Here is a 10,873-nt window from a genome sequence, read left to right on the forward strand (position 1 = left end):
ATTGATTAAGGTGAGGGTGTACTTGACCGCCCTCACCTCTTTTGATATTGTCATTGATTGGCTACCGTTTTATTGCATTACTGAACTTGATATATTGGTTGGTGAATTCCATTTCATGGAAACTGAATTGATGTCGTTTGGACGATGTCCAACGGCCTTACTGCATTACTGAGCTCAACCCCGTTTGGTAGTCAATTGGATCGAGCCGGCGAGGGCTTGGTCGTGAACATTGAATTGCCACGGGGACTGTATTGGGGAACCTTGTGGTAATGAGACCCTTGGTTCCGGTAAACTCGAGTATTACCAAAAGCTACTGAAATGGAGTGCGGGCCCGGTTGGGGTATGTTGGGTGGAAGGAATGGAAGTAAAGAGTTGTCTACGGTTTGGTATTTTAACATTGACGGAGAGTCAATGAGGTTGGTTCAAGATTGCAAGCGTGGAAAGGGGCTCTTGAGAGCCGACCGTATCCTTTTACCGGTTTGCTTCATTGCTTATTTGTGCACTTTAAATGAAGGTTCATTCTTATATGACTTTGATTGCTTATTGGGTAGTATACCACTGGGCTTTGGCTCATTCCATGTTATTTGTTTTCCTTACAGGGATATAATTGCTTTTGAAAATGGACTGGATAGTCAATTGCCATACTGAGCTTGTAAATGTCTTTTGTATAGCTCTTGAAGTGAAACCCTAATGTATAACGGGTTCATTTCCTTTTGATAGGCAAATCGAATGTGTACTCCTTAATGGATAGTTTTGGCATGCCATTATGGTTGTAAATGTTATTTTCCGTTGTACATATATGCTTGGCTATGGTTTAGATAAATTTCGGCTTCGGTTTTCGTTTTATTTTATTTTATTTTATTTTGTGTTTTGACTTGTTTGCGCGCGATGTTATGTTCCGGAACGTTTTAGATTGACGTAAACCGTACCGTTAGTCCTGGCGAGAGCTGGGCAGGCAGTCCGCTAACCCCTTTGGTTCGCCTTAGGGGAAGGTGGGGCTGTCACAGGTGGTATCAGAGCCTAGGTTTGAATTAGCCTGGGTGTAATAGAAGTGCTCGATTTGAGGATTTTATTGTTTATGCCTCTTAAGTGTAATCATGTTATTTCTTCTTTTGCTATAGGATGGATGCGAGTGGTGATCCGAGTGACCGTCCGGCAGGAGATCGTCCTCGTAGTCCGCTGCCGCTAATTAAGTATCAACTTAGGCAGAAGGGGGCCGTGGTGCGTTGGAGCCCGGCCAGCCGTGTTCGACAGTGCAAGTGTCGTAGCAACTACGCCTATCCAAACACTCTAGTGTTGGCGGTGGCAAAGGAACGTGAGGAGTTTGCTAAGGATAATACTAAGCTTGAAGCTGTGGTTGCTGCGTTGGAAGCTGAGGTGACTCAGGCTAGGGCAACCAATGAGAAGCAAGCCGCACGTATCATGGAGTTAGAGTACGACGTGAATGAGGCGGAGGACCGAGTTAATGACCTATGTGATCAACTGAGGGATGGTCGCGAGCGTGAGGTTAAGCGCGCTCGCAAGGTCAGGGGTCGTGCGGAGGCGATCCTTAACTTGTGCGACGACGGACTCGAGGAGTCTAGTGATGAGGCCTCGTGCGCTGGGGCCGAGGCTGGGGAGGAGTCTACCCCGTCGCCTGGGTCCCAGACCCCAGCGACTGATTAGGCCTTGATCTTAGAGGCTTCTTTTGGCTAGTGGTGGCTCTTGTATGTATATAGGGATAGGGATAGTGCCTTAGCTAACCGTTTTGGATGTAGAGTTAGCTATGTGTAAATCTCTTTTGATAGGCCTATCCTCAGGTGGATCTTTTGTGTACGTACGTGCTTTGGCCGTACCTGACTGACTGCTTGTATATATGTGTTTGGCATGTATATATGTGTTTGGCATGTATGCTTGGACTGTATAAATGTGTTTTTGTGAAAAACTTAAGTGTTACTTATATGCTTTGTTATTGCTTTGGTTTAGTACTTTTGCCTAGACCAAGTATACCTAATGGAAGGAACACGGAGAGGACGGGGACGTGGGCGTGGTAGGCAACCCACACCGGTTAGGGAAACTGGGGAAGCTTCTACTGGCCCAATTCCTGAACCCCAAATAGACCCCAATGCTCAAATAGCTGCCGCTATGCAGCAAATGACAAACCTACTCGCACAAGTAGTGCAACAACAGGGCCAAAACCCAAACCCTAACCCTGGAAACCCCGGAAACCCTGGCCATCATAATGAGAGCGAAGATAGAGCACTAGAACGTTTCCAAAAGTTTTCCCCGCCAAAGTTTATTGGGGGACCCGACCCTGATGTTGCTGAGAAATGGCTGGAGAAGATGGTAGACATATTCGCGGCCTTACACTATCCGGACGAACGGCAGGTGACTTTTGCCGTGTTCCAACTCGAGGGGGCTGCCCGTTCCTGGTGGAACGTAATTAGGCAGAAATGGGAGCGGGAGCAGACACAGAGGACTTGGGTGAACTTCATCCGAGAATTTAATGCTAAGTTTTTCCCTCCTCTAGTCCAGGAAAGGAAGGAGGACGAGTTTATCCGGCTCCGGCAAGGGGCTCAGACTGTGGCGGAGTACGAGAGCCAGTTTACCCGCCTGTCCAAATTCGCGCCTGAACTAATTATGACCGAACAACGACGCGTGAGGCGCTTTATTCAGGGCTTGAACGTGGAGATCCAGAAAGATCTCGCAGCGGCTCAAATCACTACTTTTAGCGAGGCAATGGAAAAAGCCCAACGGGTCGAGAGTGCACGGCTTCAGGTCCGAAACTTCCAGGCTAAGAAGCGTGGTTTTCCTGGGAGTACATCTGGGCAAGGTGAGAAGAGCACTCCCTCCAAGTTTGGACGAGGAACTGGGGGTGGACGACAATCTGGAACAGGCAGAGGGACTCCGTTCAGGGGCGGCCAAGTTGGGCGAGGACAGAGGGGGAACACCCAGAGTGGCTCGGCATCGGCACCTCGTGGTCCCTGTGGGCACTGTGGAAAGACAAACCACACCGAGGACAATTGCTGGAGGAAACTGGGGAAATGTCTGCGGTGTGGAAGTGCGGACCATCAGCTGGCTACATGTCCGGTCCTGAAACAAGATGGAAAGGGGAGTCAGCTACCGCCGAGGACTAACACTGGACCAGCCAAGGGAGACGGATCCAAACCTAAGGTGCCAGCTAGGGTTTATTCCTTAGAGCCCCATCAGGTCCCAGATTCTTCCGAGGTGGTGGAAGGTACGATCCCTATTTTCCACCGCTTTGCCAAAGTTTTAATTGATCCCGGTGCCACTCATTCGTTTGTTAACCCTGATTTCATGTGTGGCATCGATATAAAACCTGCTAGCTTACCATATGACTTAGAGGTTAGTACACCTACGGGGAATCAACGTTTGGTGACTAGTATGGTCTATAGGGATTGCGACGTATGGGTAGGTGAAAGGAGGTTTTTAGGGGACTTGATTAGCTTATCCATTAAGGGGTACGATGTGATTTTGGGTATGGACTGGTTAGCCAAATATAACGCCCAACTGGATTGTAAAACGAAAATAGTTGAATTTCGCATTCCTGGCGAGGCAACCTTAAGGTTAGATATAAGGGGTAGGTTAGCCTCATCTGCTCTCATTTCGGGCATTCGAACTAGGAAATTGATAAGTAGAGGGGCACAAGGATTTTTGGCCTTCTTAATTAATACCCCTACGGATAAGTTAAAGGTAGAAGATGTAGCCATAGTGAGGGACTTTCCGGATGTTTTCCCTGATGAGTTAGTGGCTTTACCTCCGGAAAGAGAGATAGAATTCCGAATAGATCTTTTACCTGGAACTGCACCTATCTCAAAAACCCCTTACCGAATGGCGCCTGCAGAACTTAAGGAGCTTAAGTTGCAACTGCAAGACCTTTTGGAGCGGGGATTCATTCACGAGAGTGAGTCTCCTTGGGGAGCTCCGGTCCTATTTGTGAAGAAAAAGGACGGAACGTTGAGGATGTGTATTGATTATAGGGGGTTGAACAACGTGACCATCAAGAATAAGTATCCACTGCCTCACATAGACGAGTTGTTTGACCAGCTGCAAGGAGCAGTGGTCTTCTCGAAGTTGGACCTCCGACAGGGGTACTACCAGTTGTTGATTAGGAAGGAGGACATTCCGAAGACTGCTTTCAACTCGAGATACGGGCATTACGAGTTTGCCGTTATGCCCTTTGGATTGACTAATGCTCCCGCCGCCTTCATGGACCTAATGCATAGGGTTTTCAAACCCTATCTAGACCGCTTTGTCGTTGTGTTCATTGATGACATTTTGGTCTACTCTAAGTCACGCGAGGAGCATGAGAAGCATTTGAGAATGGTATTGCAGACATTGAGGGAACATCAGCTGTATGCCAAGTTTAGTAAATGCGAGTTCTGGTTGGAGAGAGTAGCGTTTCTAGGGCACGTGATCTCCCACGAAGGTATTTCGGTGGATCCGGCGAAGGTTGAGGCCGTGACAAATTGGAAAAGGCCAGAAACTCCCACGGAGATTCGCAGCTTTCTAGGGCTAGCTGGGTACTACCGACGGTTTATTAAAGATTTTTCCAAACTGGCAGGACCTTTAACTGACTTGACAAAGAAGCATGGCCAGTTTATCTGGAACGGCCGATGCGAAACAAGTTTTCAAGAATTAAAGAAAAGATTGACCATGGCTCCAGTACTGGTCTTGCCCAATGGAATGGACGGGTTTGTAGTATATGCGGATGCGTCGCGAGAAGGACTGGGATGCGTTTTGATGCAGAACCGGAATGTGATTGCTTTCGCCTCTAGAAAATTGAAGCTTCACGAGCAGAACTACCCGACTCATGATCTAGAATTAGCCGCAGTGGTGTTTGCTCTGAAAAAGTGGAGGCATTACCTATACGGGGTGACCTTCGAAGTGTTTTCGGATCACAAAAGTCTTAGATACCTTTTCTCCCAGAAGGAATTAAACATGAGGCAACGAAGGTGGATGGAATTTCTGGAAGATTACGACTGTACGATCAATTACCATCCGGGAAAGGCAAATGTGGTAGCAGATGCCTTGAGTCGTAAGGTGCAAGTAGCAGGGCTAATGATTAAGGAGTGGGGTTTGCTAGAATCCGTGTGCGAGTGGAAACCCTGTCTAGGGAGCCATAAGGTGATATTTGGCAATGTTAGGGTTACCTCCACTCTACTGGAACGTATTAAAGAGGCACAAAAAGAAGATTTGATGGTACAGAAATGGAAAGAGAAAGTGGATAAGGGAGAAACTACGGACTTCAATTTGAGTCCTGAGGGTATTTTAAAGTACCGAAACCGAGTGGTGGTACCAAAGGATGAGGCATTGAAAGCAGAAATTCTGGAGGAAGCTCATAGGTCTAAGTATACAATCCATCCGGGTAGCAGTAAGATGTATCAGGATCTGAAAGGGACCTATTGGTGGGATAATATGAAGAGGGAAATAGCTCAATACGTGCAGAAATGTCTTATTTGCCAGCAAGTGAAGGCAGAGCATCAAAAACCATCGGGTCTGTTACAACCCTTGGAGATACCCGAGTGGAAGTGGGAAAACATCACCATGGACTTCGTTTCCGGTTTACCGAGGACACAAAGAGGACACGATGCCGTTTGGGTGATCGTTGATCGATTAACCAAGTCGGCCCATTTCTTGCCGGTGAACATGAAGTACTCAATGGACAAATTGGCTCGACTGTACGTGGATGAGGTTGTAAGACTACACGGTGTTCCTGTGAGCATCGTCTCTGATCGGGATCCACGATTTGTGTCTCGGTTTTGGCAGAAGTTTCAAGAAACCCTGGGGACGAAACTCAATTTGAGCACTACCTACCACCCGCAGACGGATGGCCAGTCAGAACGGACAATTCAGACGCTCGAGGACATGTTACGAACGTGCATTCTGGACTTTGGAGGCAATTGGGGTCAGCACATGACCTTAGTCGAATTTGCATATAACAATAGCTTCCATTCGTCGATACAAATGGCTCCGTATGAAGCCTTATACGGACGCAAATGCCGCTCGCCGATTTACTGGGATGAAGTTGGTGAGAAGAAGGCACTAGACCCGGCAACCATTCCATGGATGGAAGAGGCTCAAGAGAAGGTCAAATTGATAAGGCAACGAATCCAAACCGCTCAAAGTCGCCAAAAGAGCTACGCGGATAATCGAAGAAAAGACTTGGAGTTTGAAGTTGGAGACCACGTATTTCTTAAGATCACACCTTTACGAAGTCTCACAGCAGGTAAAGGAAAGAAACTTCAACCGCGGTACGTCGGACCCTACAAGATCCTGCAGAGGGTTGGAGCGGTCGCGTATCGATTGGAACTACCGGCTAGTCTATCTCGAATCCACGATGTCTTTCACGTCTCGATGCTAAAGAAGTATCATCCAGACCCATCTCATGTGTTGCAACCGGAGGATATCGAAGTAGATGAATCACTGGCCTATGAAGAGAAACCGGTTCAAGTACTTGATCGAAAAGTCAAAGAGCTCAGAAACAAGAAGATTCCACTAGTGAAAGTACTATGGAGAAACCACGGAGTGGAGGAAGCTACTTGGGAAATGGAAGAGGAAATGCGAAAGAAATACCCAAACCTTTTCGGGAATTAAGGTGAGAAATTTCGAGGACGAAATTCTTTTAAGGGGGGGAGAGTGTGAGAGCCCGTAAAAACCCTAATATTTTTCCTAGGGTTATTTCCCCTTTAATTGCATAATTTTGCATTTTCTGGCTTAGAAATATTTTCTGAGAGGATTTTATGAGCAGTTATAGTTTTAAGAGGATTTTTCTAGCATTGGAGAATTTTTAGAAAATTAAGAGTAAATAGTGGACGTGGGACCCACTAGTGCGAAAAGTTCGGAAAAAGTCGGCCAATAAGGTTAAGTTTCGAATACTGTGTATAATTATCGGGTGTTAAGAGATAAGTGGAGTGTGTGGAGTGATTGATGTGAGAGAGAAAAGAATGATAAGATTGCATTTAATAGGGTGACACATGTCACTTTCTTATTGGATACCTTTTATGAATCACTATTCACCTTTTGACATTTTTTTGACCTTTTGACCCAAAGGTTAAATATCTCAAAATTCATTAAAATTTCTTCATTTTTCTCTCCACCATAGCCGGCCCTCTCAAGCTTCAAGGAAGACAAAACTCTTCAACATTCAAGCTTCTAACAAGACCAAATCCACCAACTCAAGTGATTAACTTAGTTTTTGCTCCATAAAATCTCACCTTTTAGTGATAGTGAGAGCTTTGGTGAACTTTGTTTGAAAGACTAAGGTGCTCCACATCCCTCTCTCTCTTGGTTCTTGGTAAGTGAAGCTTGAAACACCCTACTATCTCTAATGATGCTTATTTTGTGCTTAATGGAGGCATGAGAGGAGTAATATGTGATTTGTTTCTTGATTTGGCTTGTTATGGTGAAGTTTTTATTTTATTGAGAATTTTTCTGGTTTAATATGATCTTGATGTTGGGGGCTTGTATGATGAATTGTAATGGTTGATAATGACTCTATGAGGTGTATTGGATAGGAAAATGCAACTAATTTTGGATTTGGTGTGAAATTGAAAAGTTAGGGTTCTTAATTCCCCAATTCTGTCCGGTTTTTGATCACTGGGTTAGAGGCCGAATTTGACTTTGCTCAAAACATGAAAGTTGTAGGTATTGATGTGATGGAGATGCCTGTAAAATTTCAGGGCATTTGGATTAGTGTGGAGTGAGTTATGACGAAATTACTGTAGCTGTTCTGCTTTGGGCAGAATGCGAAAACTGCGATAGTGATTGGCCATTTTGACTGGTTTTGGTTTGGATTTTGAAGTTGATGTCTTCTGATGAAATGTAGCTGAATGTCTTAGCTAACGTATGCCTTTGGAATTTCGGCATTTGGACTTGTAAGGACTGAGATATACCGATTACAGTTTTCTGCGTTTTGCAAACCTGTTTTGGGAATTCTGGTATAGTATTTCGTATTTTCGACCTAGTTAAGCTAGGAACTGGATTGAGTGACCTTCTACATTGTTGTAGCCCTGTTCCATAGCTTCGAAACGGTGGGTCTTACACCCCCAATCGATATTCGTAGTGAGAGTTGTGTCATTACCGCATAATAAGTGTAAAACAGTTTTTCCTAATCGGGGCCAAGACTATTGCTAATTTTAATTTCTGGTTTGCTATCGTGTTCATTTATGCATATGAAACCCTATTGGGGTTGTGTTTAGCATTGTTTGGTGACTCGTTCTCGAGTCTCATTGTATGTGTTACATGTTCTAGGGCTTGAAGGTAGTGCTCGACGGCTTGGTGATCGTGGTACATGAAAAACCACTTACTTGCTTGGTGAGTATACCACTCACTAAATTGTTACTATGTGGCTTTGTTAAATGTTATGTGATGCCTTGATGGCTTACTTGCATATTGGAATTGATTAAGGTGAGGGTGTACTTGACCGCCCTCACCTCTTTTGATATTGTCATTGATTGGCTACCGTTTTATTGCATTACTGAACTTGATATATTGGTTGGTGAATTCCATTTCATGGAAACTGAATTGATGTCGTTTGGACGATGTCCAACGGCCTTACTGCATTACTGAGCTCAACCCCGTTTGGTAGTCAATTGGATCGAGCCGGCGAGGGCTTGGTCGTGAACATTGAATTGCCACGGGGACTGTATTGGGGAACCTTGTGGTAATGAGACCCTTGGTTCCGGTAAACTCGAGTATTACCAAAAGCTACTGAAATGGAGTGCGGGCCCGGTTGGGGTATGTTGGGTGGAAGGAATGGAAGTAAAGAGTTGTCTACGGTTTGGTATTTTAACATTGACGGAGAGTCAATGAGGTTGGTTCAAGATTGCAAGCGTGGAAAGGGCTCTTGAGAGCCGACCGTATCCTTTTACCGGTTTGCTTCATTGCTTATTTGTGCACTTTAAATGAAGGTTCATTCTTATATGACTTTGATTGCTTATTGGGTAGTATACCACTGGGCTTTGGCTCATTCCATGTTATTTGTTTTCCTTACAGGGATATAATTGCTTTTGAAAATGGACTGGATAGTCAATTGCCATACTGAGCTTGTAAATGTCTTTTGTATAGCTCTTGAAGTGAAACCCTAATGTATAACGGGTTCATTTCCTTTTGATAGGCAAATCGAATGTGTACTCCTTAATGGATAGTTTTGGCATGCCATTATGGTTGTAAATGTTATTTTCCGTTGTACATATATGCTTGGCTATGGTTTAGATAAATTTCGGCTTCGGTTTTCGTTTTATTTTATTTTATTTTATTTTGTGTTTTGACTTGTTTGCGCGCGATGTTATGTTCCGGAACGTTTTAGATTGACGTAAACCGTACCGTTAGTCCTGGCGAGAGCTGGGCAGGCAGTCCGCTAACCCCTTTGGTTCGCCTTAGGGGAAGGTGGGGCTGTCACAGTTTATGCTCAAATCCAATTTCAAGTAACATGATTTTCAACCAAATCAACTCACACACAGTGCGAGCCATAGCGCGGTATTCAGATTCTGCATTTGATCTGGAGACAATTGTTTGCTTCTTACTCTTTCACGACACTAAATTACCACCAACAAACACACAATATCCTGTGGTTGATTTTCGATTTGAGGCAGAACCAACCCAATCTGTATCACTGTATCCTTCAATATTAGTGTGCCCATAATTTTGATACAGCAACCCTTTTCAGGAGCACTCTTAAGATACCTGAGAATTCATATAATAGCATCCGAATGACTGGTACAAGAGGTCTCAAGAAATTGACTCATGACACTCACTGTAAATGAAATGTCAGGGTTTGTTACAATGAGATAATTTAATTTATCCACAAGTCTTTGATATTACCCAAGATCATCTAGTAATGCACCTTGATCTCCTACTAATTTCACATTAGGATCCATAGGAGTATCCACAGATCGGCAACCTAATATTCCAACTTCACTCAGCATGTCGAGTACATTTTTTTTTTTGACATAAATAAATCTCATATTTATATCGAACTATCATAATACCCAGAAAATACTATAAATGACCTAAATCCTTTGTCTGAAAGTTTGACTACACATTGGATTTAAGTTTCTGGATCCCTACAATATCATCAATTGTAATCACAATATCATCCATATAAACAACTAATAAAATCTTACCAGCATTAGAATACCAATAAAATACAGAGTGATCTACTCCACATCTTATTAAGCCGAACTTCATGCCAACACTACTAAACTAGCCAAACCAAACCCTATGAAACTGTTTCAATCCATATAAGGATTTTTTTAGATGACAAATCAATCGCGAATTCTCTCCCTGAACAACAAACCCAGGAGGTTGTTCCATATATACCTTTCTTCTAAATCTCCATGTAAAAATGTATTTTTCACATCCAACTGATGTAATGGCCAATCATAAGTTGTTGCCAAAGAGATAAAAAGACGAACAGAAGTAATCTTTACAACAGAAGAAAATGTCTCTAAGTAGTCTATTCCATACACCTGAGTAAATCCTTTAGCTACCAGACGAACCTTCAATCTATCAATAGAACCATTAGATTGTACTTTTATAGTGTATACCCATTTACAACCAATAACAGGCTTAACAGAAGGAAGTGGGACAAGTTCCAAATACCATTTTGCTCTAAAACAAACATCTTTTCTTGTATAGCTAATCTCCAACCAAGATGATTGAGAGCATGGGTAATAGACTTAGAAATTGATACAGAATCAAGTGAAGCAACAAAAGAAGAATATGACAGAGAGACAAGAATAAGAAACAAAATTAGAAATAGGATGAGAAATACAATGCCTCTTACCTTTGCGTAAAGCAATAGGAAGATCTAACTCATAGGAGGGAGTCATACCTGAATTTAAAAATTAAGAGGTAATTGATGAAGTGC

This window comes from Coffea eugenioides, chromosome 3 (genome assembly GCF_003713205.1).
Source record: "Coffea eugenioides isolate CCC68of chromosome 3, Ceug_1.0, whole genome shotgun sequence".
Lineage (NCBI taxonomy): Eukaryota > Viridiplantae > Streptophyta > Magnoliopsida > Gentianales > Rubiaceae > Coffea > Coffea eugenioides.